We start from the raw sequence: 26,720 nt of genomic DNA, 5'->3' as shown, positions 1-26,720 counted from the left end.
CTATTTTTTCCCAACTAGTCTGCAACCAGAGGGGTTTCCTCCAGGAGGAAATGAATGTTCAGGAAGTGTTGTTGACTATATTGTTTGGCCAGTGGTTGGCCTATGATTTCCCCTATAACAAATCCCAAAGCCTAGGTTCGGTATATGACTTGTCAACAAACCACCTTTCTACCATTACCTTCAGTTACTTGAGCTGACCTCACTCCAGCCGTGTGGATGGCTTTCTCTGTGATGTATGTTCCATGCTTTCCAACCTGCCTTGGTCTGTTTGAGCTGCTATCATAAAAATACCATAGACTGAGTGGCTTAAACAACAAATGTATTTATCTCATAGTTCTGGAGATTGAGAAGTCCAAAACCAAGGGACCAGCAGATTGAGTGACTGGTAAGGACCCATTTCTTGGTTCAGAGGATATCTTCTTGCTGAGTTCTTACATGGGGATAAAGAGTGACAGAGCTTTCTAGTGTCCCTTTTATAGGGCACTAATGTTATTTGCGAGGGCTCCATCCTTATGACCTTATCACTTCCCAAAGGCTTCATGTCCAACTATCATCACGTTGAGGGATAGAATTCATTATATGAACTTTAGTGGGGGCAGGGGGAACATACATTTCCATGGTACCACCTTTGTGTCTTTCTTCTGGTTGTGCCCCTCCCTGCAATGATCCATTGCCCATACCCATATGTTCTGCTCCTTCCCAGTCCTTAGAACGTGTCTCACAAAGTCCCTGGCATATCACCTAGGGATATAACCCACATTAAATTTCATACCCTTTACATTCTTCTTCTTTTTTTATTAGTTACACATGACAGTACAATGATCTTGACATATCATACATTTGAATCAAATGGGGTGTAATTTCTCATTTTTCTGAGTGTACAGGTTGCAGAATCACATTGGTTATACAGTCACATATATACATACAGCGATACTAGTGTCTATTTTATTCTGCTGCCCTTCCTATCCCTCCTTTCCTTCCCCTCCCCTCCCATTAGATAATCTTCTGTCTCAAAACAGAGGAAATGTATATTTTATCACATCTGTAAAGTCCCTTTGCCATGTAATGTGATTTTAACATATTCCTGAGATTAGGATGTGGACATTAGTGGATGTCCTGATTCAGCCTCCCATTTCATGTCTTTCAAAAGCTATTCACTAGCCAGACTATAATATTGACTTTTTAATAAAGAAAGAAAAAATGACTGACTTTTCCAGAAAATAAAAATAAGATATTTCAAAAGGCTTATATACTGAGGATTGGGGAATGAGGTAGTAACTTTCTCTTTACAGAAGTTCATTTGTTTTATTTTGTTGAGCAGGTGAAGATCACAGGCTTTATAGAGTTAGAAATGAATTTAAATTAAGGGTCCACCATGAAATTACTACTCAAGTTGGGTGAATTTCTTATCTTCTGAATCTCAACTGTCTCAAGTTTGAAGAGAGGGTAATAATGATTGTCTTATAGGATATATCTGATAAGTTAAGCAAATTGATTTATCCCCTTGGTAATCATTACCTAATATAGCTATGTATTTTCACTAAATATATTACTAGATAGGATTTACTAGATATATTATTAGATAAGATTTCTCTTTTTCACCTTTCTATTCCACCTGGTGACATCACACAGAGTAGGCTCCACATAGACACCTGCTACCTGAGTGAATGAATGTGTGGAATGAGGCTGGAAAGATAAGGTCCACCTTGCACAGTGAAATCAGTGGTACTAGACTGAGATTTGCTTCTTTTCCTGAGGCTGATTGCCAAGATGTTTAAGAACTAAAGTCTAGTGGTGGCTGTCCCAGATCCAGCAGTAGAAGTGGGAGAAAGATGGAAATAGTTACAAAAACTCTTGAATAATCCTCTTGTTGGAGGATCAAAACATATTTGCAATAGGAAAGTACCATCCAGTGACCCCAAATAAGATGGTTGTATGTATCATACCAATATTTTATTGAAAGTGTCTTATTCTTTTCTTTCTTAGATTATTGCAGGCTGGATAAAAAAATTTATTTCAAAAACTGGGTCCAAAATTTGCATTGTAAATCCTTGACTTCCTGCAAACATTAATTGAATGCCAAGTAGTAACTCTGGAGCACTCATTTACCAGGTCAAGAGAATGCCATTTGGAAAAATTACTGAACTCTGGTAATATGTTAATGTTTTCAAATAAATGCAATCTCTCTTTTTATAAGCCATAAATAAAATACCAGTTCATTTTCAAGCATTACATTCATTTAATAATCCAAATGTGATGCTTTAAAATTAACATAAATGTTACTCCTTTCTTAAATTGTCAATGCTGTCAAATTCTAGGATTACTGTCCCCCAACAGCATGGGAACATGGGAACATGGGACAGCATGGGAAGTGCCTGAGCCCTGAGAAAAGTGGAACCCAGATCCTGATTAGGGTAGAAGCCTCAACCCAAAGTCTAAAGCCAAAGCAAACTTGGCCCCTTAGTTGGGTCTCCTAATGGAGATAAATTTATGTCATGTCAAGAATTTTATTGAATCAGATTATTTCCCTATACCCTGTGTATTAGTCTCTTGTTGCCCCTCTATCATATTGCCACAGATTTAGTGGCTTAAATTAACACAACTCTATTCCATACAGTTTGGGAGAGAGAGGTATGAAGTAAGTATTCTGGGGTTAAATTAAAATGCTATCAGGGCTGGGTTCCTCCTGGAAGCTCTAGAGGAGAACCTCTTCCACTTCTAGAGGCTCCTGAAAAAATTTTCTGGTTCCTGGATACATCACTCCAATCTATGCTTCTGTGGTCACATGGCTTTCTCCGCCACTTACCAGTCAAAATCCTTTCTACCTCCTTCTCATATGACATTTGTGATAATATTTGGGCTTTGCCTGGATGATCCAGAATAATCTCCTTTTCTCAAAACCTGTACATTTTACCACTTCTGCAAATTCCCTTCGCTGTCTAATGTGACATTCACTGAATCCAGGGTTTGGGACATGGGTACTACTGGGTGCCATTATTCAGCTCACCACATCTTGTCTTTCCAAAGCTCTTCTTTATTCAGACTATCATATTGATTTTTTAAAAGCAAATAATAAATGAGTTTCCCAGAAAGAAATTTTCAAAAGACTGGGGAATGGAAGACAAAGTGGGAAGTTTCTGATTTTACCTCTAAATTGTAGCCTATGTAGTTTATTTACCACCAGTGCCTATTGTCCCTGCCATTGTGTATGCTTGTGTTTGCTTCTTCTGTATCTAAATCCAAATGGCATATGTCTACCAATATAATTTTGGGGTAGGTGAACTGTCACAGGACTCACTTCATCTTTTAAAAAAATGGATCCATTGGCACCTAATGGATTAATCAAGTATGATTCTTCCACCATAATATCCATCATCACAATGTGATCTCATGGCATCAGGGTCACACTGTAAACCTAGTAAATTAGTGTTCAAAGTAGAATTGATTCTCAGTGTGCTTGAAATTAGAAATGGAAAAATTCATCTCCACCTTCCCCAATTACTGTATCTTTTCTTATGACTCTGGATAGAGAATGGTTTAAAACTTAATTCTGATGGTCCTTAATTTTATGAGTTACACTAAAGCCCCTGAGAGTCATTGAATTTTATGGAGTTCAATGCTAATATCCAAATGCATTCCCTCTGAAATATATTTTTGCCTTCTATTATAGTGCTCGCACTTCCATTTTAACACATATTTTCTTAGTGCTTATGGTAATTTCAGTGCTTATCTTGAAAATTGGCGTATCATTGTTATTGTTATTATTATTGTTATTATTATTATTTTGAATTGACCAAGTTGAATGCCTCATTCTCCAGGGATTGATGTCAGAATTATATAATACAAGAACAATGGGTGAATGTTGTTCATTTTAAATGTGAAATTATAAATCAATTACAGTGGTGGCTAAAACCCGTTCATGACATGCCACAATTTACTTCCAATGACATTTAAACCTATCTCACATGCTGAACAATCTGTAATAAATTATGATTTTTTTTTTTTTTGCTTCTGAAATGAAGCTATAATTATGACAGTTGAATTCTTGTTCTGGGAAATAAGGTGGCATTTAATTCCTTGAGAACAAATGACACTCACAAAAGAACAGTTAATTATTCTCAGCTGCAAAGGAAGGGAGGAGGGGAGAGAAAAATTATGAAAAAGAACATGGTAGCACTTTATGTGAAGTATCTATTAACTAATCCTTAACTAAGGCTGAACTACAATTGAACTTCTGGGGTTGTCCTGAGCCCCGGGTAACACCTTTTATAATTTCAGTTCTCAATAAAATCCAAACTAGGAGGAATTAGTAACCGGAAACATTCTCTATTCTTCGCATCTGATAACACAAATGTTCTCACAACCAGCTTTTGGTTCCAAGAAAACAGATTGACACTCTAACCCAGTTGAATCAGACCCAGGAGGGTATCACAGTGTTAGTTTTCCATGACTGCCGTCCTAATTCGGGTCTCTAACTCCCACAGTCATCGGATCCATATTGCAAATAAAGGCAAGGAAAACAGTGTGCCCCCGGAATTTGTTGTTGTTGTTTGTTTCTGCTTTAAACAGCAGCGATGCTTCCATTGGCTTTTCTGTGATAGCCCTTTCCTGTTCATTCTGGCAAGAAGCCCTGATGCAATAGAATATGCCAGCAAACAGTAGGCCACTCCTCAGAGCCAGCCCTGACACCATCAGCTGCATGTTAGCAGCCTGCTATTAGAGACGCCTCTTTCTTTGACTTCCCTTTCTTCCTTGGGAGGAACAGATACTCTAGAGAAGGGCCCTGCTGGGTGGAATTCCCCATTTTGACTGCAATTAGGGATTGTGACTTGATTGATTTGGGGGCTCTCTGAAATGTAGCAGGATCAACACAGTTGCGCACAAAACAAGGCATAATCCACTGGGTTAAATTAACGTTAAATCAGAGATGATTGGATTAATTGCTATTACATTTTATCTTCTGTGCACATGTGCTGTTGGCAGGCTTTCAGAGCCTTTTTAAAATTAGCTTAGAACTGGATGGAAATGGTACAGGTGCAAATGATTTGTGCACTGGGTCTTTCGAGTACGCAGAGGGCTCATAAGAAGGTGCATTTTTTTGGTCCAAATCGTATTTTGGATGTGATTTACAAAAAAACTGCACCGAGAATAAACTTGGCATCAAACTGTATAGAAGCTTTCGATGTGTTAAATGGCAAAAGGACTCTGTTGGCTAGAAGATGATTTGGAAAATGGATCTCCTTTAAATTGGTGGCCTTGGCACTGTCCCCCTGTTCAGTTTGCTTCCCTGACATGATTTTCTGCCCCAGTGGGAGTCTTTAGGGTCCTGGACACGGATGCAGCAGAACGCTTAGCGTGGCATCGAATCCCCAAGCATATCCTTCCAAAGCTGCACCCCTTCCACCATTCTAAAGGTAAACTCTTCATATGATCATCGTTAACAGGATCAATCTGTTTAAAGGAAATCATGTGAATTATGGGATTGAATCCTCCGTGGAGTGATCCGATCAGGGACACAAAGCAAAGATAATCAAAGGCTGATTTTTTTTTTTTTTTTATGTTCTCATTTCCTCATCAGCCAGGGGCTCAGGCCCTCTGTGGGGCTGGCTGTGCACAAACCTCTCAAGGCTCCGGGACACCTGGCGATGTTTCTGTGCTTTAGGAAGCTGGGAATCAGCAACACCTTTTGAAGACAAGTGTGCACACACTATAAATAGGTGTCATGGAGGAGACAAAGACTTCATTCTGGTGATGATCATTGGATCAATACACATAAACTGGTAAAAATATAGTGATTTCTTCTCTGTGGCCCTTTAAACTCTGCCTTCAATATCAGGCTCAGGAGAGCAGGCCCTGAATATCATTAGCAATGTAAGAGTGTGCCTTTTTCTCTACATCCTTCACAACACTTATTGTTGCTTATATTCTTAATAACTGCCATTGTGACTGGGGTGAGATGAAATCTTAGAGTAGTTTTTCTACTTATTTTTAAACACAAATGAAATGATCACATTCTCTGCGCACTATTCTACAACTCATCTGATTGTATGTATATCACACACATATATTGGTGATTCTCTAATATTGGGGAGCATAAAGATTCCTTGTTTTAAGTTTCCATAGAATTTTTGGGTGTTCAATAATTCATGTTGCTATCTCAAATAATGCTCAAACCTGATTTTCAATAAGCTTGAATCTAATTTTTAATAAGCTTGAACCTATTTTTTAATAAGCTTGAAGCTAGTTTTTAATATATTTACACATTAATTATATACAAAGAATGAAATCCCTAGAAATAAAGTTTCTGGTTTAAGGATGCTATTTAAAAATTTTAGCTTCTTTTTATATCAAGTAAACACATGTAAGAAAGAGACACAAAGCATACTGTGTTTTAATGAATCATCACAAAGGGACACCTGTGTCACCATGGCTCGGTGGAGAGACTGTTGCCAACAACATCTCACAGGGCCCTTTCCTGAGCTTTTCCAAATTTCACCTGCTTCTCTCCTTTACTCCTTAACTTTGATATCATCATTTTATTTTTCTTGATTTTGAACTTTTATAATTGGTTTACATGGTGCATGATTTTTGTGTTTGGCTTCTTTTTTAAAATTTTACTCTAATGAGTTATACAAGACAGTAGAATGTACTTTGACACATCATACATAAATGGACTATAAGTTCTTATTCTTCTGGTTGTAAGTGATGGAGAACCACACTGGTAGTATAGTCATATATGTACATAGGATAATATCTGATTCATTCCACTATCCTTCATACCCCCACACCTCCACACCTCCCCTCACTCCCCTCTGTCTAATCCAAAGTACTTCTATTCTTCCCTAGCCCCCACCCCATACTGTGAATTACCACTCACATATCAGAGAGAACATTCAGTCTTTGGTTTCATGGGATTGGCCTTTTTCACTTGCCATGATATTCTCCAGCTGTATCCCCAAATGCCATGATTTCATTCTTCCTTAAGGCTGAATAATATTCCATTGTGTATATATACCACATTTTATTTATCCATTTACCTAGACTGGTTCCATAGTTTAGCTATTATGAAATGAGCTGCTATAAACACTGATGTGGCTGTAGTATGATGATTTTAAGTCCTTTGGGTATAACCCAAGGAGTGGAATAACTGGGTAAAATGGTGGTTCCATTTCAAGTTTTCTGAGGAATCCCCATACTGCTTTCCAGAGTGGTTGCACCAATTTACAGTCCCCCACATCCTCATCAACATTTATTGTTGCTTGTATTCTTGATAATTGCCATTCTGACTAGAGTGAGAAGAAATCTCAGGGTAGTTTTAATTTGCATTTCTCTAATTGCTAGTGATGTTGAACATTTTTTCATATATTTGTTGATCGATTGTATTTCTTTTTTTGTGAAGTGTCTATTTAGTTCCTTAGCTCATTTATTGATAGGGTTATTGGTTTTTTGGGCATTAAGTTTTTTGTATTCTTTGTATATATGTTTGGCTTCTTCTTCTCTGTTGTGTTTGTAGGGTTGAAAATACTGTTCCATGAAACTGTAGTTGGGCCATTTTCAGTGGTGTATATTATTACATTGAATAAAAGTACCACAATTCATTCATCCAATGCTGCTGAGCATTTGAGTTATTCACAAATATTTTGAATAATGTTGCTATGCACACACTCCTATTGGGTATATACCCAAGGAGTGAAATTATTGGGTCGTAGTTCTATGCATGTTCAATTTTAATATGTAATTTATATTTTTACCATGTATAAGAATTCCTATTGCTTTGCATTCACATGAATAGTTGGTAATATCACTCTTTTTTTGGTCTCATTTAGGTATTATGGCAATTGCTTATTAGCATATCATTGCAGTTTTAATTCAGATTTTCCTGGTTACTGAAGAAGTTGAATGTATCTCTTTATTTAGATATCCTCCTTGTGAGGTGCCTGTTGAGGTCTTTTGCCCATTTTTGTAAGAACTGTAAGAACTATAAGTGTTTTATGTATCCTGAACAGAATCCCTTTGTTGGTTTTATAGGTATCACAACAATTTTAATTCCAATATATCATTTGCACTTTCATGTTATTAATTATTATTATTATTATTTTTTTTTTTTTAGTGAGGCAGGATCTTCCTACATACCCCAGACTGGTCTCAAACTCATGGGCTCCAGTGATCTTCCCTCCTTAGCCTCCTGAGTGCTGGCATTGCAGGCAGGTACCATACCTCTTAGCTCCTCTCACATTCTTAATCTTAACTTTAGGAAAAAGTTGAGATTTAAGGTAATACAATTTACATACTTTATTTTTATGGTTTTTATGTTTTTCTCATGGCATGTGTGTTGCTTAAGTAATGTTTCCTTATCTCAGTGTAATGGAGATATTATCCTATATTCTATTCTAAAATGTCGTCATTTGCCTTGTGTACATGGAATTTAACATTGTGTGTGGTGTGAGGTAGGAGTCCAGTTTTCTTTTATTTTCTAGGGACATCCAACTGATTTAGCACCATTTATTGAAAGATTAAAAAAAAAATCCTTTTACTTTTGAATTGCAATCTTATACTGTCCTAAGTCAAGTGTGACTATATTTTTGGTTCTGCCTTTGGATTTTCTATTTTATTCCATTGGTCTAGCTGTCCAATCTTGCAATGGTATTCCAATTTATTAGAGCAGCTTTATAAGATGTTTTTCTATATAGTGGAACAAATTATCTCAACTTATTCTTCAAGAAGCTTGCTTATTCTTTGCCACCTTGCATTTCCATATAAGTTTAGAGTAGGCTTTGTCGATTTCTTCATCAATAAATGTTGGGGGCTTTTATTATGGTTTCTGTGAATCTTTAGAAAGTCTGAGGGAGAACTGACAATTGTAATCCTGAGTTTTGCAATTTATGTGTTTGTTGGAATCCTGTTTATTAGTGAGATTGATTCATAATTTTTCTTTCTTAGAATGATTTTGTCAGGTTTTGGCCTCAAGATTACATAGTCTCATAAAAAATGTACATACACACACACACACACACATACACACACATTCTCTGAAGAGTTTGTGTAGAATTGTATCTACTATTTCACCAGTAACTGGATTTGAAGTTTTCTTGGTAGAAAGTTTTTTATTTACAAATTTTATTATAGGACTATTCTAGTTTTTCTATTTCTACTTAGTATTTTTTTTAAGGATTTGTGCCTTTTGTTACATTTTCAACAATATCTTAATATCTTTTTTCACAACATCTTCTTATAATCTTTTTAGTGTGTTGTGATATTCCCCATTTCATACCTAATATTAGTTAATTATGCTTTGTCTTTTGATCCATCTCACGGGAGGATTATCAAATTTATTGATTTTTGCAAAGAAGCACATTTTGGGCTTGTCAGACTCTCCATGGCTTCTATTTTATTAATTTCTATTCTTTTCTTTCTATTTCCTTCTTTTTACTTCACTTAGGTCTATTTTGCTGCTGTATTTCCAACTTTGTGAGGTGGGCACTTAGCTAATCGATTTTCCATGTTTCTTCTTTTATAATGGATACTGTACGTTTCCCCTCTCAGAAAAGGACTAGAGTATTTTGACTATGGTCAGTCAATCAAAATAAGAAGTGTATATATTAAGTTGTACAGATAGGAAGACTTTCTAGTTATCTCTTTTGTTAGTGACTTTACGCTTAATATGACCATGGTCAGAGAGCGTATTTTGATGACTTAAATCCTTTGAAATCTGTTGAGCTTTCCTTGATGGCTCAGTATATGGTTGATTTTTGTCGATACTCAGTGTCTGCTTGAAAGGAATGTGCCTTCTGTAGTTGTTGGGTACTGTTTGCCACAAGTCAATTAGCTTAAGTCTATTAATCATGTTGTTCAACTCTTCCAACTGTTTACTGATCTTTTCTGTACTTCCGTCATATATGAGGAGAGCTTGTTTATGTCTTTCACTATTATTGGTTTTTCTATTTCTCCTTGCAGTTCTGCCAGTGTTTGCTCTCTGTATTTTAGGGACATGGTATTGAGTAAGTGCACATTAAAAATGAATTACAGTAGACTGACCCTTCTAATGAAATGTCTTGTCTCTGGTTTGGCTCTTTGTCTGGCTATCTGGTTAATAATGTGTTTTGTCTCTGATTATGCTTTGTGTCCACCTTGCCTGATATTGGTATAGTTAAGCAGCATGTGGGGTCGTTAATGTTGGTTTGCTGTACCTTTTTCCATCCTTTTATTTTCAACTTTTTGTTTCCTTATTTTGAGATGTGTTATTTATAACCACCAAGTGGTATGTTTGGAGAGTTGAATCTATCATCTTTGTCTTTTAATAGGAGCATATCATATATATCCTGGGAATTGTTATGGGTTGAAATCTCCCATTTTATATTTGTCTTCAGTTTACCTAATCTGCTTTATGTTCCTCTATTTTTTCTTTCTTATCCACTTCTTTGGTTGATTATTTCTTAATACCTTGTTTCCTTGTCCTCCCTCAATGTCAGTTTTGTGTAATGACTGACATGTTCCCAGGCCAGGCAGGAGGCCCATGTGGTTTGAGTTAGGTGAGTTTGGGAGACTAGTAGTCGATGATGTCAGAAGGACCGCAAGGTTTTACAATGCAGTGGCAAGGTGTGAGCACGGTAATGTCGCCAGGACCTTGTAAAAGTATTTGGCATATTATTATAGCATAAAACCCAATTTAAGAGAAGCTATGGTAGTTGAATGTAAAATGCAACTTTTTTCCTTTTTGCTTACATTTTTAGAGGGTTTAAGAAAGGCCAAGCACTGTATTAAGCATCTTACGTGCAAGATTTTATCTGTTAGTCAATACTTAAGAATATGGTAAGTTTTACACAGGTGAATTAATTTACCCAAATCCACAGCTTGTAAGTAACAAAGCTATCTGTCAGGTCCAATATGGTTTCATAACCACAATTCTGTATTTCTCTGACTGTCCTTATTATCTAATGACAGAAAATTTACCAGTTCATCTGGAGAGATCTAGCTCCGAACTCTGTGGATTGGCTAGTTTAATTCCTCTTTTTTCATTAACATACGGTGCCAGAAAAAGATTTCAAGACACCTTGTTTGTTTACCCTGTGAATCACTAATTGTTCTGTTTTACTTCAAAATTACATGCCTAATTCCGAGCCATTGGTTTAGAAATATCTATGGCAAGACCACAAGCTGTTGAAGGACATCGTGGGTGGGCTGATACAAATTACTGAAAAAAAAAAAGAAAAAAGAAAACGCATATGAATTATTTTAATCTAATACAAAATCTTTTGTCTATATCAGAGTAACTATTATGCTGCTTTTTCATTTATATAAGATAAAAGAATTAAATGGGTAGACTCTGCAAGAAAAACTTATATTTAAAGTAATCCAATGTTACACTTGTAATGTCACAAGTAAATAGCATCCATTTTCTTTAGTTTATCACCTTTATATTCATGCTGATTAATCCTTTGCAGAAGGAGGGATGTTAGCTAACCCAATTCCCGTAGAACAATCAGGAGGTTAGGTAATTCATTTTATTTTGTACACAATTTGGCTAGAAAGCTGAAGATTTATTGATGCAATGTAAAATATTAGCTGGCAGGTAAAAATAAGCCTGTTAATGAATGTGATTAGAACAGCAGCTGGAATGAATTGCAGTGTTTGCAACATCAATGGAATTAATAGACCTTAAAATATTCAGGGAATCAATTAAAAGACTTCTTCAGTATTCAAAAAAATGTGTGTTCATGTGCTTAATTTTAAAATGAGCACCGGGAGAAGAAATGGCCAAACCTTCTGTTGGAAAAGCATTTAAAGATTCCAAGGGCGTCTGGCTGTTCCTGGGCCCAGCCAACTACAGCAGGAAACCCTGGTGCGCAGAACGGCAGGCAGGCATCTTGGATCACAGGCTGCAGACGGCTTCCAGGAATTAAACAAGAGGAACACGTGAGAGCAATTGCAATGGGTGTCCTGGCCACACGTCCCCAAGGATCACAACCTCGTTAACCTTAAGGGAGATCACAGCTACCCACCAGGATGAAAGAATTAAAAAAAGGTGATCATTTCCAAAGTGTGCTCTTCTCTAATGGTCACCCCAAAGACCTTGAAAAGTTTCAAGCCTGAAGTTTTGAGCTGAATCGTCTAGTATAAAAAGTCCTTGGGAGGAATTAATTGGACAGCATAATGTATAAGCTACAGAACATAGATGTTATCTGGCAGTCCCAAAACTAGATTAATTAACCTCCACTCCCCCCACTAACAAACAAATTAAACAGTCTTTATAAAGCCAGGCCTTTGTGCTTTCACCTCTAGAAAAGAGCCCAGAGAAGCATCTATTGTCTTCATAATTGTTCTCTATGCAAAAATTGAAGTTTTCTCTTCTAATCAATTGAAAATAGAAGCATGAAATAATAAAGCTGCAGAGATTATTTAGTGGATGCTGTGCTTCTCTAGAACACTTGTTTTGTTTTATTTTATTTTATTTTTGGGTACCAGGGATTGAAATCAGGGGTAGTTGACCAATGAGCCACATCTGCAGCACTATTATGTATTTTATTTAGAGATAGGGTCTCACTGAGTTGCTTAGGGCCTCGCTTTGTCTGAGGCTGGCTTTGAACATACGATCTTCCTGCCTCTGTCTCCCAAGCCACTGGGATTACAGGCATGCACCACCACATCCGGCTTAAACACCTGTTTTAATTTGGGGAATAGGTTTATGTCCTATTTCATGTCTAAGTCCAAAGGAGCATGCTTGTTCCCAGGTTAACTGTATCCTATACAATCTTGTCACTTTCTTCTCATCCTATCAATAGGAAGCCGGGCAGGGTCAGAGATCCTGCCGTCAAAACTACAGGTTTTTGTGAGGAAGATTTCTGAACCTGTAAGACTTCCTACAGGTTTTGTATTGTCCATAGAGCTCCAAACTTCAGTGTCACTCCTAGATCCAAACAGCCAGGTCCTGCCTTGGTTCCATACCATTCATGGACATGTTCTGGCTGCTCTTCCTGAGAACATGAGCCGGTGGGATTGGCCCAGGGATGTGACTACCCAGTATCTGGACTCCTCTTCTAGACCATCATCTGGGGACCTTGGACCTTCAAATTACTGCTTACAAGCTGGTTTTCAAAGACCTAGTTTGTCCTTGTGAGAGTGGATTGTGGTGCCATGATTTGCATAGCCATAGATCTAAGGGGTGGCTATTTATGGAGAAAGTGAGCTTGGGCATGAATAGAAGCTTAGACATGTGGGATGGGTTCCTATGAACCAATACCCAGCCCCTCAGGGGGCCAAATGATGGGGTAGGTGACCTGGAGGTGGGGAACACAAGCTGGCCAAACAGTTCAGGAGATTTCTGTTTGTACTCTGGCCCCAGGGCTTTACTGGTCCTGCATCCTGCCACAGCCAACCCTCGCCACGGCTATACCATGTGTGCAGTCTTGGCTTCCTAGCAGGGCACACTAAAGACACACTTTTCCTGCTTGCTAATTTTCTCTGTTCAGGAATTAAAATATCCACGTAATGTTTTATTGCCAAGATTATCAGAAGCAATAAGAGGAAATACTACCATTTATCCTACCTTAGTTCTAGACTCAGAAACTTGTTTTCTGTTTTAGCATCTCCCACTGCTCCTCCTCTTTGGATATTTCTTCTCTGGCAGTGTCGTCTCACCAGGCTACAGGCACCTTACTGACTTCCATCCTTCCAATGGCTCTTGTTGTTTTACTTGGTGTAATCCACTAGTGCATGCAGTGATGAACAGTTCAGGTGGGAGGAGAGTGTGGTGGCATCCTACTGGGCATTTGTGTGTTTGCAGGTAGCAGAGGGAAGGGGAGGGGAGGGAAAGGCATAGTACAAACTCTGCTCTGGATGCCTTAAAACCACAGAACCTAGAGGTTGATCTTCTGGGGTTTATGATATTGGTCATTTAGTCACTTGAAGACCCATAAAAAGAAAAGGGCAAATTATTGTCATTAAAAAGAGCCAGTTTTTTTTTTTCAGACAAAAGCTGAAGAGTAGACATCATAGTCAACAGCCCAGATCTTCATCTGGAAGAAGGAAGGATGGACAGGTAGAAGGAATATTCTACCCACATATTCAGGAAATAAGTTCAAGACCTAGAAAGTATATATGCATTTAAATGGTGAAAACAGTACATTAAACTGTCTTGGCTAGGAAAACTAATTTCTGTCTCTCATCACCAACTACTTGTATAACCTTGAGCAGTTTACCTAACTATTCTCACCTTCAGGTCCCTTGTTTGTAAACTCAGGATAATATCTTCCCTGAAACCTTATAGGGTGGAAAAGGCTAGGTATACAACACATCTGAGTCTCAAGTTCTCTCTCAAGTTCAATTTGTGCCTAAAAATCAAACTTGGCCAGGGTTAGAAAGCACATTGGTAATTGTGCTCTTTGTTCTGCTTTCCCACAAGCTCTTGTCCCCAAGATGTTAAAGTTTGTTGTCTAACTAAAAATAATGTAGGATAATATTCTGCTTTTGCCATGTGCTTCATCTCATTTTGTTCTCATTTTGAGTTCTACATATATTCTGTTGAGGCAACAAGATTATCCCAAGTGTCCCTTCTGTGGGCAGGGTAAACTCTGCCTCCTTTAAGGAGAATTGATTCTAGGAGACCCAAGTGGTTTGAGGCTTAGGACAAGAGTTCAGCCATTGCTCAGCTTGGCATCATATTACTTAACCTATTAGTTATAAAATTGATATTTTGAACCAGGATCCCTTCAAACTCTAATTTATAAGATTCTGGACCTACTATACATACATCTTTACCTTTTTTCTTTCTTATGTGATGAATGATCAATGGCAAAACCAACCAGAACCTAAATAATTAAATTGATTAAATAAACAATTACTTGATTAATTCTTTTAATCATTCAGCAATTGTTTTTATCCATAATAACTTTATGCCAATTCTAGATACTGGCAACACTGGGTAAAACAAGACAGACAAGATCTCTGGAGCTCACTGCTCAGTAAGAAAATAAATTAATAAGAAAAATATTGAATAAAGACAAGTCCTATAAAGTGAAAAACTTTAGGTTCACAAATTTAACCATGTTTCCCCTACCATTTCCAAATTCCAAGATTTCTGATTAAGTGTCAGATATTAAGTATCTTTTAAGTATATTTAGGTCATCTGTTTTGCTTGCATAGGAATGAGAAATAGAAAACAAATTGGGAGAGTCTTTGTAATTCTTTAAGTATTTTCAGCAGAAAAACCAGTTACAAAAATGAACAGATCCTGCTCTTCTTAGATGCAGCAGTGAATATATGAGGTTTGTTTCAGGCAGAAATCTTCAAGTAGTATAGTTGTCAACTTACCATGGGTCACAATTTAGGCATGCATTTACATATTGATCAAGTACATTGACAAGAGAATGATTACAAATGAGATTAAACTATTGAGATGAGTCTTCTCTTTAAGTCTGTTGATGTGATGAATTGCATTTATTGATTTCCTTGTGTTGAACCAGCCTTGCATCCCTGGGATGAACCCCACTTGATCGTAGTGCACTATCTTTTTGAAATGTTTTTGTATTTGATTTGCCAGAATTTTATTGAGAATTTTTGCATCTATATTCATTAGAGATATTGGTCTGAAGTTTTCTTTCTTTGATGCATCTTTGCCTGGTTTTGGAATCAGGGTTATATTGGCCTCATAGAGTGAGTTTGGAAGTGCTCCCTCTTTTTCTATTTCATGAAATAATTGAAGAGTATGGGTATTAGTTCTTCTTTATAGGTCTTGTAGAACTCAGCTGTGTATCCATCTAGTCCTGGGCTTCTCCTGGTTGGTAGACTTCTGGTGGCATCTTCTATTTCATTGCTTGAAATTGATCTGTTTAAATTGTGTATATCATCCTGGTTCAATTTGGGCAAGTAATATGATTCTAGAAATTTGTTGATGCCTTCAAAATTTTCTGTTTTATTAGAGTACAAGTTTTCAAAATAATTTCTAATTATCTTCTGTATCTGTTGTGTGTGTTGTGATATTTCCTTTTTCATCACGTATGTTAGTAATTTGAGTTTTCTTTCCCCTTCTCTTTGTTAGCATGGCTAAGAGTTTGTCAATTTTATTTATTTTTTTCGAAGAACCAACTTTTTCTGTCAATTTTTTTTTCATTTGTTTCTTTTGTTTCAATTCCATTAATTTCAGCTCTGATTTTGATTATTCCCTGTCTAAACTAATTGGAAGGCTCATAAAGCCTTGTTAGCAGTGAAACTAGTTACTACCTATTTGAACTTTTTTAAAAATAGAAAACAATACTTGTTTAGTGCTGATAAATAAACAAAACAGAAAATTTAAAAATAGATTAGTAGTTTTTAATTTTTAATTGAATGTTGGTACTGGAAGCAAATCAGTCAAACCAGAGTAACACCTGACTCTCGGACAGAGGCAGAAGCCTTGTGGAATTCTGAAGATCAGCAATGGTTGAGGTGCTGGCTCCTTATTATGCTCTGTTTCACTGGTAAATATATGGCATTCTTTTCCATTGATTTAGGGGGGTCAGAAATGTTATGCTTATGTGTCTCACTTATGATTATAATCATCTTATTTGACTCAAAAAAATGGAGCAATGTAAAGAGGAGGAAAAGGAACCAGATACGTTCTACAGTGAGGCCCAGAGTTGAAGAAGGGTTGGGAAGAAGGAAGGGTGGAAGGAGAAAACTGTACGAAAACTCAGGAAAGATGACCTAAGTTTCCCCAAGTAGTGAGGGGTGAATGGCTTGAGTAGCAGAAGAGGTTGGGGAGTAAAGGAGTTTGGCTCATGGGAGGAAGGAAGTACTAGAAGACTGTGGCTAGACAAGGGGAAAACTATGTTGAGTAGCTTCATAGTTCTTGATGCTGATGACAGATTGCAACCTCCTCTTTATATTTAGGAATCTTTGTAACTTGAATACTGGTATGATGAAGTGTGCCTATTATTTGAACATTTGCCTTGGATCTACTAGTATTTTTGGCCATGCTGCATTTTCTTTTAAGACAAGCTTAATGCTATCCTTTGTCATTCAGCAAGTCTACTGTCAGATGTGGATGATTCACTGACATTTTAGCACCAACTACAATCTATTTTCCTCACTAAATGCTGAATTAGAGACTTTATGCACATAATATGGATTTAAGAAATCTCCCTGCAGAGGTTAATGTGCTTAAAGGTCAATGGAGTGGGGTGTGTTTTGGAAGAATATAGCATAAAGCATTTAAAAAATATAGATTTGACAGGTCTCTTTGCAAGCTTCATTGTCTAAAATGTAATGCTTGGTTTCTATGAGATTAATATGCCCACGAAAGAAATCATTACTGTTACTTTGACGGGCTGAATTGTTTCTGAAGCTATTGTAACACCAAATCCATATAGAGCATGATGTTCACAGGGCAGCAGTGAAGGTATAACTTAGCCCTGTGTGATTATGATGTTTAAGTAGAAAGCAAGATTCAGGCAAAGTGTTTTGCAACAATGTCTTCTCCAAATAACAGAGTATTTACTGATTTACCAAGAAAACGCCAGTGTTCAGAAGGACTGCGGGTGTCACAGGCAATTAGTGTGTCTACAAAGGATCTTCTGCAATTCCTGGAGAAGACAGGAAAATGTTATATAGAATGTGAAATGTAGGGGTCATTTCCAAAGTAATGGATACAGACACGGAGCTACAAACAATTTTAAGGTTTACACATCACTCAAAGAAATTGGATTAGAGCCAGAGAAAAGGATGTCTTATAGTCCGCCCTCCCCACCACCATAAAAAAATCTTAGGGGCATCAAGAACTATGTAATGTTTTGAACAGCCAACAATAAAAAATTAAAAAAAAAATCTTAGGGGCACTTGGTACAAGACAGCATAATATCTACCTTCTTTTGAAATGTAATGCATATAAAGGCAAAGGGTTCTATGTCATTTCTGAGGCAAAATGTTATCATTTTGACTATTTTATTCCAAAAGATTTCACCTCAACAATATCTGGGGCATATTAAAATAGCTGACAAATGGTATGTAAATAAAGAATCTAAATTCTAGAGTTCCAAAGTGAACTGAACCCCTGCATCAGATGTTTCCTGGCCTTTGTCTAAATTCTCAAGTAGAAGCAGACTGCCATTTTTTTTTTGAAACACACTTAACCAGTTTAGTACTGGTGCAGACTTGGACTAATACTATAGGCATCGTTGAGAAGGGAGAAGGGCTGACTCTTGGAGACTGGATTCTGGTGGCCATCAAGAATGTCATCTCTAGGTGAGTAGTCATTGTAGTGCTTCAATTGGTGGTTCCCTTAAAAGACATGTTCACGTCCTAATTCCTGGAATCTGTGGCTATTCTCTTATTTGGGGAGGAAAAGGTCTTGGCAGCCATAAATTTCAGGATCTTGCATTGAAGAGCTCCTCTAGGATCATTTGGTTGGGCCTCAAATCCAGTAACAAGGATCTTGTAAGAGAAAGAGACAGACAGACAGACAAAAAGAAACAGAGGTTAAGGCCATGCAAAGCTACAGAAGAAACTGGAATAATGCAGTTAAGAAAGCCAAGAAACGCTGATAGCCATGAGACTGGGAAGAGGCTTGGGGAGAGTCTCCCACAGATCTTTCTGAGGAAAAGACTGGGCTGGCCAACACATAGATTCTGGATTTCTAGTCTCCAGAAAGATGAGGGAGTAAGTTTTGTTTGTTTTAGCAACAGTTTATGGTACTTTGTTATAGAATCCAAAGGAAATTAATACGGGAACCTTTAACTCTCATGGTTCCTACGTCCTTAAAAGCAAATCCAAGTGCTACACGGAACATGGTGCAAGGACTATTCTCCCACCATGTTCCATTCTTGCTCATGTGGGGTGATAGAATCACACTTAGAGATGACGACAAACATGGAGACCACAGTTATAATTTCCAAATGCCAGATTTTTAAGGCTTCTTTTGTTTTGGGCTGAGGGAAAAACAGGAGCTATTCAATCTGTATGTTCACCACAATATCTCCACTTACCTCCTGACTACCATTTTGGAATTGGGAGGGAAGGACAGGTGAGACCTGAAAAGGGAGGTGGATTAAAATAAAGCAAGAGTTAAGGAGGAAGTAGTAACAACTGTGTGAAATATTGTGAAGAAGTCAAGTTAAACATACATTGAGAGATATTAATTGTATCTTTTCCTAAATTGCATTTAAGAACTTACTGGTGGCCTTTGTAATAGATTGGAGATCTTTTTCAAGGATCTAATATCCACTAAACATTCTCTGTACTGAGGTATGCACATGTGCATGTGCAGACACACACACACACACCCCCATACACAGACACACACGTATATGTAGATATATGTATACCACCAGGTGTTAATGATGGGGATGTGTTCTGACAAATGCACCATTAGGTTATCGCATCGTGGTGTGGACATCACAGAACACATGTCACTAAGATGGCTATATGTCATTAGGCGATATAAATCTTAAGGGATCATCATCTGGGCTATGGATGTGTTTTGAATCCTAATGCCTGCTGTATTATCTAATCTTATACACCTCATCAGAAGACTTTACCTGCTTTCCAGGACCTCTACTGCCACTGAGACTGCTTGGTCCCCCCATGGGTCCATGAATTGTATCACATGAGCATGACCAGCTACACTCCTGGGGTCTTTAGCTTCTCTAGCCACTTTCAGACTGCCCACTGCAGTAATAGAATGGGCTTCTTAGCAGCCATTTAGAGTGTTGGGGGACCTGCCTTGGGTTTGGGGGGAAACTTCCTTCCTATGTGCTAAACCCAAGAGACAGAAGATGAGAAGAAGCCACGCAGAGAAATCCTCTTTTCTTCCTCCAAGAAACTGCAAGCTGTTTCTTGGAACAGCCTGTCTAGAGACATCCCAGGTGCCGAGTGGCCACACCTGCTGAGCATCAGCTGTGCCTTTGAGGCTTGTTGTAATGCAGGGGCCAGGGCAGAGACGCTGTGGCTTTCCAACTTCCTAGTCCAGCTTATCTTTTCACGAACTCTCACTGCCTTGGGTCTCCAACCTGTCAAATAAAGCCTCCAGTCAGTACTTTGTTTTCAAGGGAATCCTGTATGAGGCATTTCTTTTTCTTTTTTTTTCTCTCTCACATTCACTTAGGATGCTGGTGACTGTGGCAATACTCACAGCAAAGCTCCCACTTTCCCAGGCAATAGCAGAAATACCTCCCCTTCCTGACTGTGGCAATTGACAGAACAAGGATGTTATGTGTTCTGAATGACAGGAATAATTGATTAAGATTCCTTTTTACTGACGTCCTGCTTGTTATGGTAAAAGTCAGAAAATGGACTGAAAAACAGACATAGTTATTTATTTTGGAACAAGAACCCAAGATCCACATATCACCTCCCTGCCAAGGCTCCAGAATCTGATTTTCTTTCCTCTTCTGCCTATGGCTGAGGAATGAGTCTGTTCCAACATAAGGACAAAGAAAGAAGATGATTTTGTCAAGGCTCTACCAATCTGCTGGTCCCATAAGTGCCAATGAGAAATTATATTTCTGTTTAAACAAGCATCCCTAAGGTCAAGAGTAATCGATTTCATCACAGCTGGGCATGGTAGTGCATGCCTGTAATCCCAGCAGCTTGGGAGGCTGAGGCAGGAGGATTGCAAGTTTAAAGCCAGCCTCAGCAATTTTAGCAAGGTGCTAAGCATCTCAGTGAGACCCTATCTCTAAATATTACAATATTACAACTCTGTGGTTGAGTGCCCCTGAGTTCAATCCCCAGTAATTGATCTTCTCTTGATTAATTGAGAAGTTGTTGGAAATGTTATTTAGGCTTTTGGCAAAGTTGCAATAGAAAAAATGAATCCATATAATATGGTATTCAACGATGGGTCCTGGAGCCAGGAGGGCAGGAGCTAGGGGAGAAGGGGAAGATTGAATAGGTATTCCTGTAGAGCTCCAGTTCCATGGGAGGAGATAAAACCAGCAAGTACCAACTTCTATTTCTAGAATTTTGTTTATAAAAGGAAGAATATATGGGGTGGTAGCTAGAGGCAGAAGCTAGGTCAGGGTTTCCAACGTTTTGTTTTGGTTTTGTCAATATTAGGTAGACTTGTGTTTATTTACATGCTGAGGGGTAGGAGCCATCTGTTGAGTTAGAGGATAGCTATGCAGAGAAAATGTTCCCTTGCTACCCAGATGACTCGGAATCTCATGAGTGTTCTGAAATTTTATGGTCATTTTGTCCTCCTGTCCTTGGTTTTCATTCTTTGTAAAATGAAGACATTGCACAAGGTGGTCTCCAAGGTGGTTGTGATGAATGGATGTTTTATGCCCATTTTTCTGTCCAAGGCTAGGTTAGAGACCCACATTCATGTATTCAGTGAGTGACACAGCCTCTGGCTACACTCTGCCCACTTGATGGATTTAAGCAAGCACGGGAAGTCTACACTCTTGTCATGTTTCAGCATTTCTAGGTGGACAAAGAAGAAAGCAGAATGATTAGGAGGACTGTAAGCTCTGGAGACAAAGGAAACAATATCCAAATCTGTTTTTTTCATTTGCCAACTGTGGGAGTTGTTTATTGTTTTAGTGGTTAGTTTTCTAATTGGAAAAATGAGAATCATAATAACCACTTTGCACCATATTGAATCAATAGAGATAATGTTTGTAAGGTGCCTGACACCTAGCAGGAACTCAATGACTGGTAGTTATTAAGATGGTTTGAAAATACCCTCCAGTCCCTTTAGTACAAAAGTTCATAAGCCTGGCACATTCTCATCCATTCTGTCTGTACTGAATATTCAATATGCCTTCCAACACATTTACTGTTTTGAGAATAAAAATAATATTCAAGCTGAGATGATTTTTTTCTCTCCCACATGTGGTTTCTCATAGTTCTACATGTGTGGCTTGGTTTTTGGATTCCACTCTGTCATTATGCAACATCCTGATGTTCCAAAGATGCTGTGTTGGAGAGAGTGGTACATTTAAAACAGACACAAGTAGTGTCGAGTCAGACCCGTGGTGATGGCAGGAGATGAACTTGACCAGATGTTCCCCAACCTCCCACAGGCTGTGACTCACAGGTGGCCCCTGGTGCTGTGCAGTGGCTCAGGGGATGACTGTTCTCCCAGCTGAGCTCTCCATCATGGTTAGGTCAGAGCCCTGGCGCTGCCCCAGATTTATGAGCTCCTGGCAAGGGTGAGTGCAGATGGGGAAATTTTCAACTTCAGTTTTTGTTGAGAGGATCAGGAATTTCTTTTAGGAATGTCACTGCCATGACTTATTAGAGAGTTCTATACTCCTGAACTGTTTCTCTGTGAATCTCCTCCAGGTGGCTGACTTCTTTCCCTCTGTCTTCTCCTTACTCTTCCCTAAAATCTCTAATTAGGCCTCAGGTGGGACTCTTTTTCTTCACATATTCTGCTTTTGGTATTTGTTAGAAGTTTCTTCTAATACCTGCCACTCTGGGTGGATCTGAAATTCCACGTGGTCACACATTACCTATTGAAAGTGGAGCTTGGAAAACTCACACACTGAAGTTGTCTTAAGGTTTTTCCTACCTCAGCGGTCAGTCTTGGCCATGGTCTTAGACCACGTAAATTGCATTTCTTGGCTGTGTCTTTCAAAACTGTTGAAATGTCTTGGTATCAACTAATGTGTCTTGCCACACATTTCATTATCCTTGATCAGAAGGGGAAAAAAAAGGAAGAAAAATAAAGAAAACTGCTTGAGGTGAGTTGCTCATTTTCAACATAAAATATCAAATATTCTTAATAACGAAATGAAAAAAGGCTCAGACTAAGTAAAATAAAACTTATTTTCCACAATATTCAGCACATCCTCTAGAGATGGTCCTGTTCCACTGCTGGCCTTTTTGGTGTATGACTCCCTAGCCTCTGTTCTAGCCAACAGCTGCTGGCAATTTTGCAATGATTTTCCCCTTTAATTAATCAATTGGAGTCCACATGGAGGAGGTCTATACTTACTATGTCAAAATTTTGACATAAGCATGCAAGAGAATCAGGCATGCACAGAAAATCCAATTTCTTTTTGATATTCAAATAGTATTCAGAACTCTGCATACCAGAAATAAGCAACTTTTCCTTTGCCTAGACAATGTATATACCCCCTATTTTTTTTAAAGGGAGGCATGCTATGGTTACTAAAACGTACCTAACACTATAATAACCATAAGAACAGAATAATATGTTTAGGGAAGAAAAAAGTTCATAAAACCAAGAATTGGATTAACCAAGAGTTTGTAGAGAATAAGCATCATGGAGGAGAGGGAGGTTTCTCATCCTACCCCAAAATAGGTGGAAAGAAACAGAACATGTATCTTGTTCTGGAAGTGTTATTAATGGGGGTGCTTTTGCTGAGAGAGGTTGAAGGGCAGGTGGGGAAAAGGGAGAATGCAAGCCCCACTTCCTGACTTGCTCTAAGGCAAGTGGAATGCAGGAGAATACAATCATCTGAAAAGGCTGCAGGAAGTGGGAGCTCTCACTCTGAATCAGACTTTCGGGAAGATGGGGAGTGAAAGCTCCAATGAGGAGCTCAGGATATAAGGAAGGGCTTCCAGAGGGAGTATATACACATGTGTATATGCCACACGCAGCCTGTATGTGTGTGTATGCAGACATCTATGTGTATACACACATAGACATACACATGTACCATGTATTTACTACTTTATCAATTTCATTTTTTAAAGGTTAAGTTCCCACATCCTCTAAACACTTGCAAAGCCTAGAAAATCCCTTCAACTGTGATTACTTCTTTAATGGTAAAATGGCTAAATTGAAACAAACTGAAAAGAAAAAAAACTAAACATGGGACAAAAAACACTCGGAATAAATGATGTATTTATATACTACATACATTCCTATGTATATTTATATGAATGATGAATCATAAAATCAAAGCAGGCAATCGGGAAGTAGGCAGAGTGGTGTAGCATCTCTAGATTGTCAGGGTTTAATGGTGACAGGGTTTTCACTTTTTCTAATCTTTGGCCACCTATGTCCAATAGTGCTAGTGTCAGGGTTCCTCTGAGACATTTTCTTTCATAAGGAGTCAGAACCTAAAAAAGGCTGAGGGTTCTTTCAGGATGTTTGGAGCACAGTTGGGTGAGGGGTTGGGGTAGTGGGGTGGGATTTTGACTTTTCTTCTGTTTCATTCATTGTTCCCTCATTAGAAATGCTGCTGCTGACTCTGTTCTTCCTTGCAGTTTACAGGCTACAGAATGTGCTGAAGTTGCCCGGTTGTTTCCATGATGAGGGTAATCAGCTTCGTCGACACAGCCCTGCGCACCTGCACCCTGCTCCAGTGCAGTCTAGTGGCAGATTGGTGGCTCTGTGTGACCCTCACCCTGGCAGACTCCCTCCTGGCCAGGGCTGGAATCGCAGTTCAGTGGCCACAGCTGCAGGCTTCCACAAAGGGGTGTGTGATGAGGGGCTTGGGCTGGAGGGAGCCAGACAGGCAGAGGCTTTGCTTACTGCAGTGATGTGGCCTCCTGAAGTGCTGGGCTCCTGGGAGTGTGTGAAGGCTTCTTATATGAAGAGTAATGGGGTTGTCTCCCACAGCAAGCTGAGAGAACTCGCAATACTTGACTCTCTAGGCAGGGCCAGAATTTGAGTCGACAGCATGAGAAAAGAAGCAACTCTGTGTGAGACTAACAGCTGTTTCTTTCTTTATTTTGAGGGAGTGGGGTGGGGTGGGGTAGGTATCAGTGATTGAACTCAGGAGCATTCAATCACTAAGCCACATCCCCAGCCCTATTTTGAATTTTATTTAGAGACAGGGTCTCACTGAGTTGCTTAGCACCTTGCAGTTGCTAAGGCTGGCTTTGAACTTGAGATCCTCCTGTCTCAGCCTTTGAGCTGTTGGGATTACAGGCATGTGCCACTGTGCTTGGCCTAACAGCTCTTTCTTTCTTTCTTTCTTTCTTTCTTTCTTTCTTTCTTTCTTTCTTTCTTTCTTTCTTTCTTTCTTTCTTTCTTTCTTTCTTTCTTGTTGTAGGTGGACAGAATGTCTTTATTTTATTTATTTTCATGTGGTGCTGAGGATTGAACCTAGGGCCTCACACATGGTAGGCAAGCGCTCTGCCACTGAGCTACAGCCCCAGCCCCTAACATCTATTTCTTAAGGAATGCTTTTAGAAAGATCACCAAATATTACATAAGAATATGGAGTTAAGTTGTCACCTAACATGTAGAGGTAGTCCACTATGGGTGACAAGTAATTATTACATGTATTGAGTGCTATGTGGCCCTAGATACTGCCACGGGAAGGGAAATCTAAAGAGGAGACCAGTGATTGCTCCCAGGAACTACCTGCAGATGCCCCAATACAAGCACTTAGCTTCTATCACTATAGAGAATACATGTTTTTAGAATTAGGAGGGTTTGTTGATTCAGCTGGGTCCTAGGAAAGGTTCCTGAATAGCATGGATTGGATGCTAGATATAAAAGGAAAGGCAGGGTTTATATAGGTAAAAAAGGAAATAATATGGGACAGTGCATAGACCTGAACTTCTTCCAGCCCATATTGGATTTTCTTGCAATTATGAACCAGTGGTGAGTTCTGGTTTTTAAGCCTTAAGGGTATCTTTCACCAAAATACAAAAGGAAGGGTGAAAACTAGGAACTGCTTGGGGACTGGGCCCTAAAGAATACATTTTCAGCTATGTAAAGGTAGTTCAGATGGTAGGAACAAATATGGAATGGGGTGGAAAGAGGAAGAGGAATGAGACAAGAAGTAGAGGGGGAGGGGAGAAAGAGGAGAAAGAAAAGGAGAAGGAAGGAGAGGAGAGGAGAGGAGAGGGAGAGGAGAGAGAGAGAGAGAGAGAGAGAGAGAGAGAGAGAGAGAGAGGGAGGACAGAGGAGGGGTAGGAGAGTTGGGGAGAAACCCAATTACTCCAAAATGGAGAAATGAAATCTTGAGATTTTAAGAGTAGAGGCACTGTTGTTTTTAGAAGACTTAGAAAAATGTCACACCAGTGCTTGGCATGTGTAATTCCACATGGTCAACAGCTGGAAAGAACCCTGAAGGAGGGGTGTGAGTCATATTTTTTGTCACTGTGACCAAAATCCTGACAATAACTTAGAGGAGGAGAAGTTTATTGGAGAAGTTTATTTTGGCTGAGAGTTTTGGAGATTCAGTCCATGATGGTCCAACTTCTTTGCTCTGGGTCCAAGATGAGGAGAAAACCACGGTGGAAAGGTGTGCTAGAGGAGTACTTCTCACCTCATAGTGGTCAGGAACCAGAGAGAGAGAGAAGGGAAGGGGCTTTCAGGGCACACCCACCAGTCACCCCCTCCTCCAGCCACACCCCACCTGCCTACAGTTACCACCCAGTTAGTCCAGTTGAACTAGGATGGACAGGTTAGGTTCCAGCTCTCACAATCCAATCATTTTACCTCCTAACATTCCTGCACTAACACAGGAGCTTTGGGGGTACACTTTATACCTAAACCTCAACAGAGGACCTGTACCAGGCTGCAGCTGGAGAAAGGTAAAGGAAAGAGGGATTGAGGACATTAGCCTTAGCATGAGTGGAATCTTTTTCCTCTGATTCTAGAACTTTATTTTTTTGCCCATATCTATATTATTATTTTGAATTTTAAAAAGTTAAGTTGAGCTATTTTTATTGTGCTGTTTCAGTAAGTAACACTTTTTTCCATTAAAAACATTGGTGAATAGGCTATATGGTATACGGCTACTTTGGTCTATTAAGGAAATTTAAATTTCCAGGGCTCTGTTAAACTAACAGCAGCTCCAATCATTTGTGGCAGATGG

The 26,720-nt window shown here is 38.8% G+C and overlaps 1 long non-coding RNA gene across 2 annotated transcripts in view; it reads left to right on the top strand.

Annotated features, from left to right (window-relative positions):
• The window catches only part of LOC131424956 (uncharacterized), a 36,350-nt gene extending 23,581 nt beyond the window's left edge, over nt 1–12,769 (top strand). For both annotated transcript variants that reach the window (XR_009228660.1, XR_009228661.1), the window contains 3 exons: nt 5,579–5,780; nt 8,111–8,208; nt 11,737–12,769. This is a non-coding gene — a long non-coding RNA (uncharacterized LOC131424956). The remainder of the gene's footprint in view (nt 1–5,578; nt 5,781–8,110; nt 8,209–11,736) is intronic.
• The last annotated feature ends 13,951 nt before the right edge of the window (nt 12,770–26,720 follow it).

This window comes from Marmota monax, unplaced genomic scaffold (assembly GCF_021218885.2).
Source record: "Marmota monax isolate L192 unplaced genomic scaffold, Marmota_monax_Labrador192_F-V1.1 WCK01_AAM20220418_F8-fsc00003, whole genome shotgun sequence".
In the NCBI taxonomy this organism is placed as follows: domain Eukaryota; kingdom Metazoa; phylum Chordata; class Mammalia; order Rodentia; family Sciuridae; genus Marmota; species Marmota monax.
Note: the sequence above shows the minus strand (reverse complement) of the source record. Positions and strands in the feature narration are given on the sequence as shown.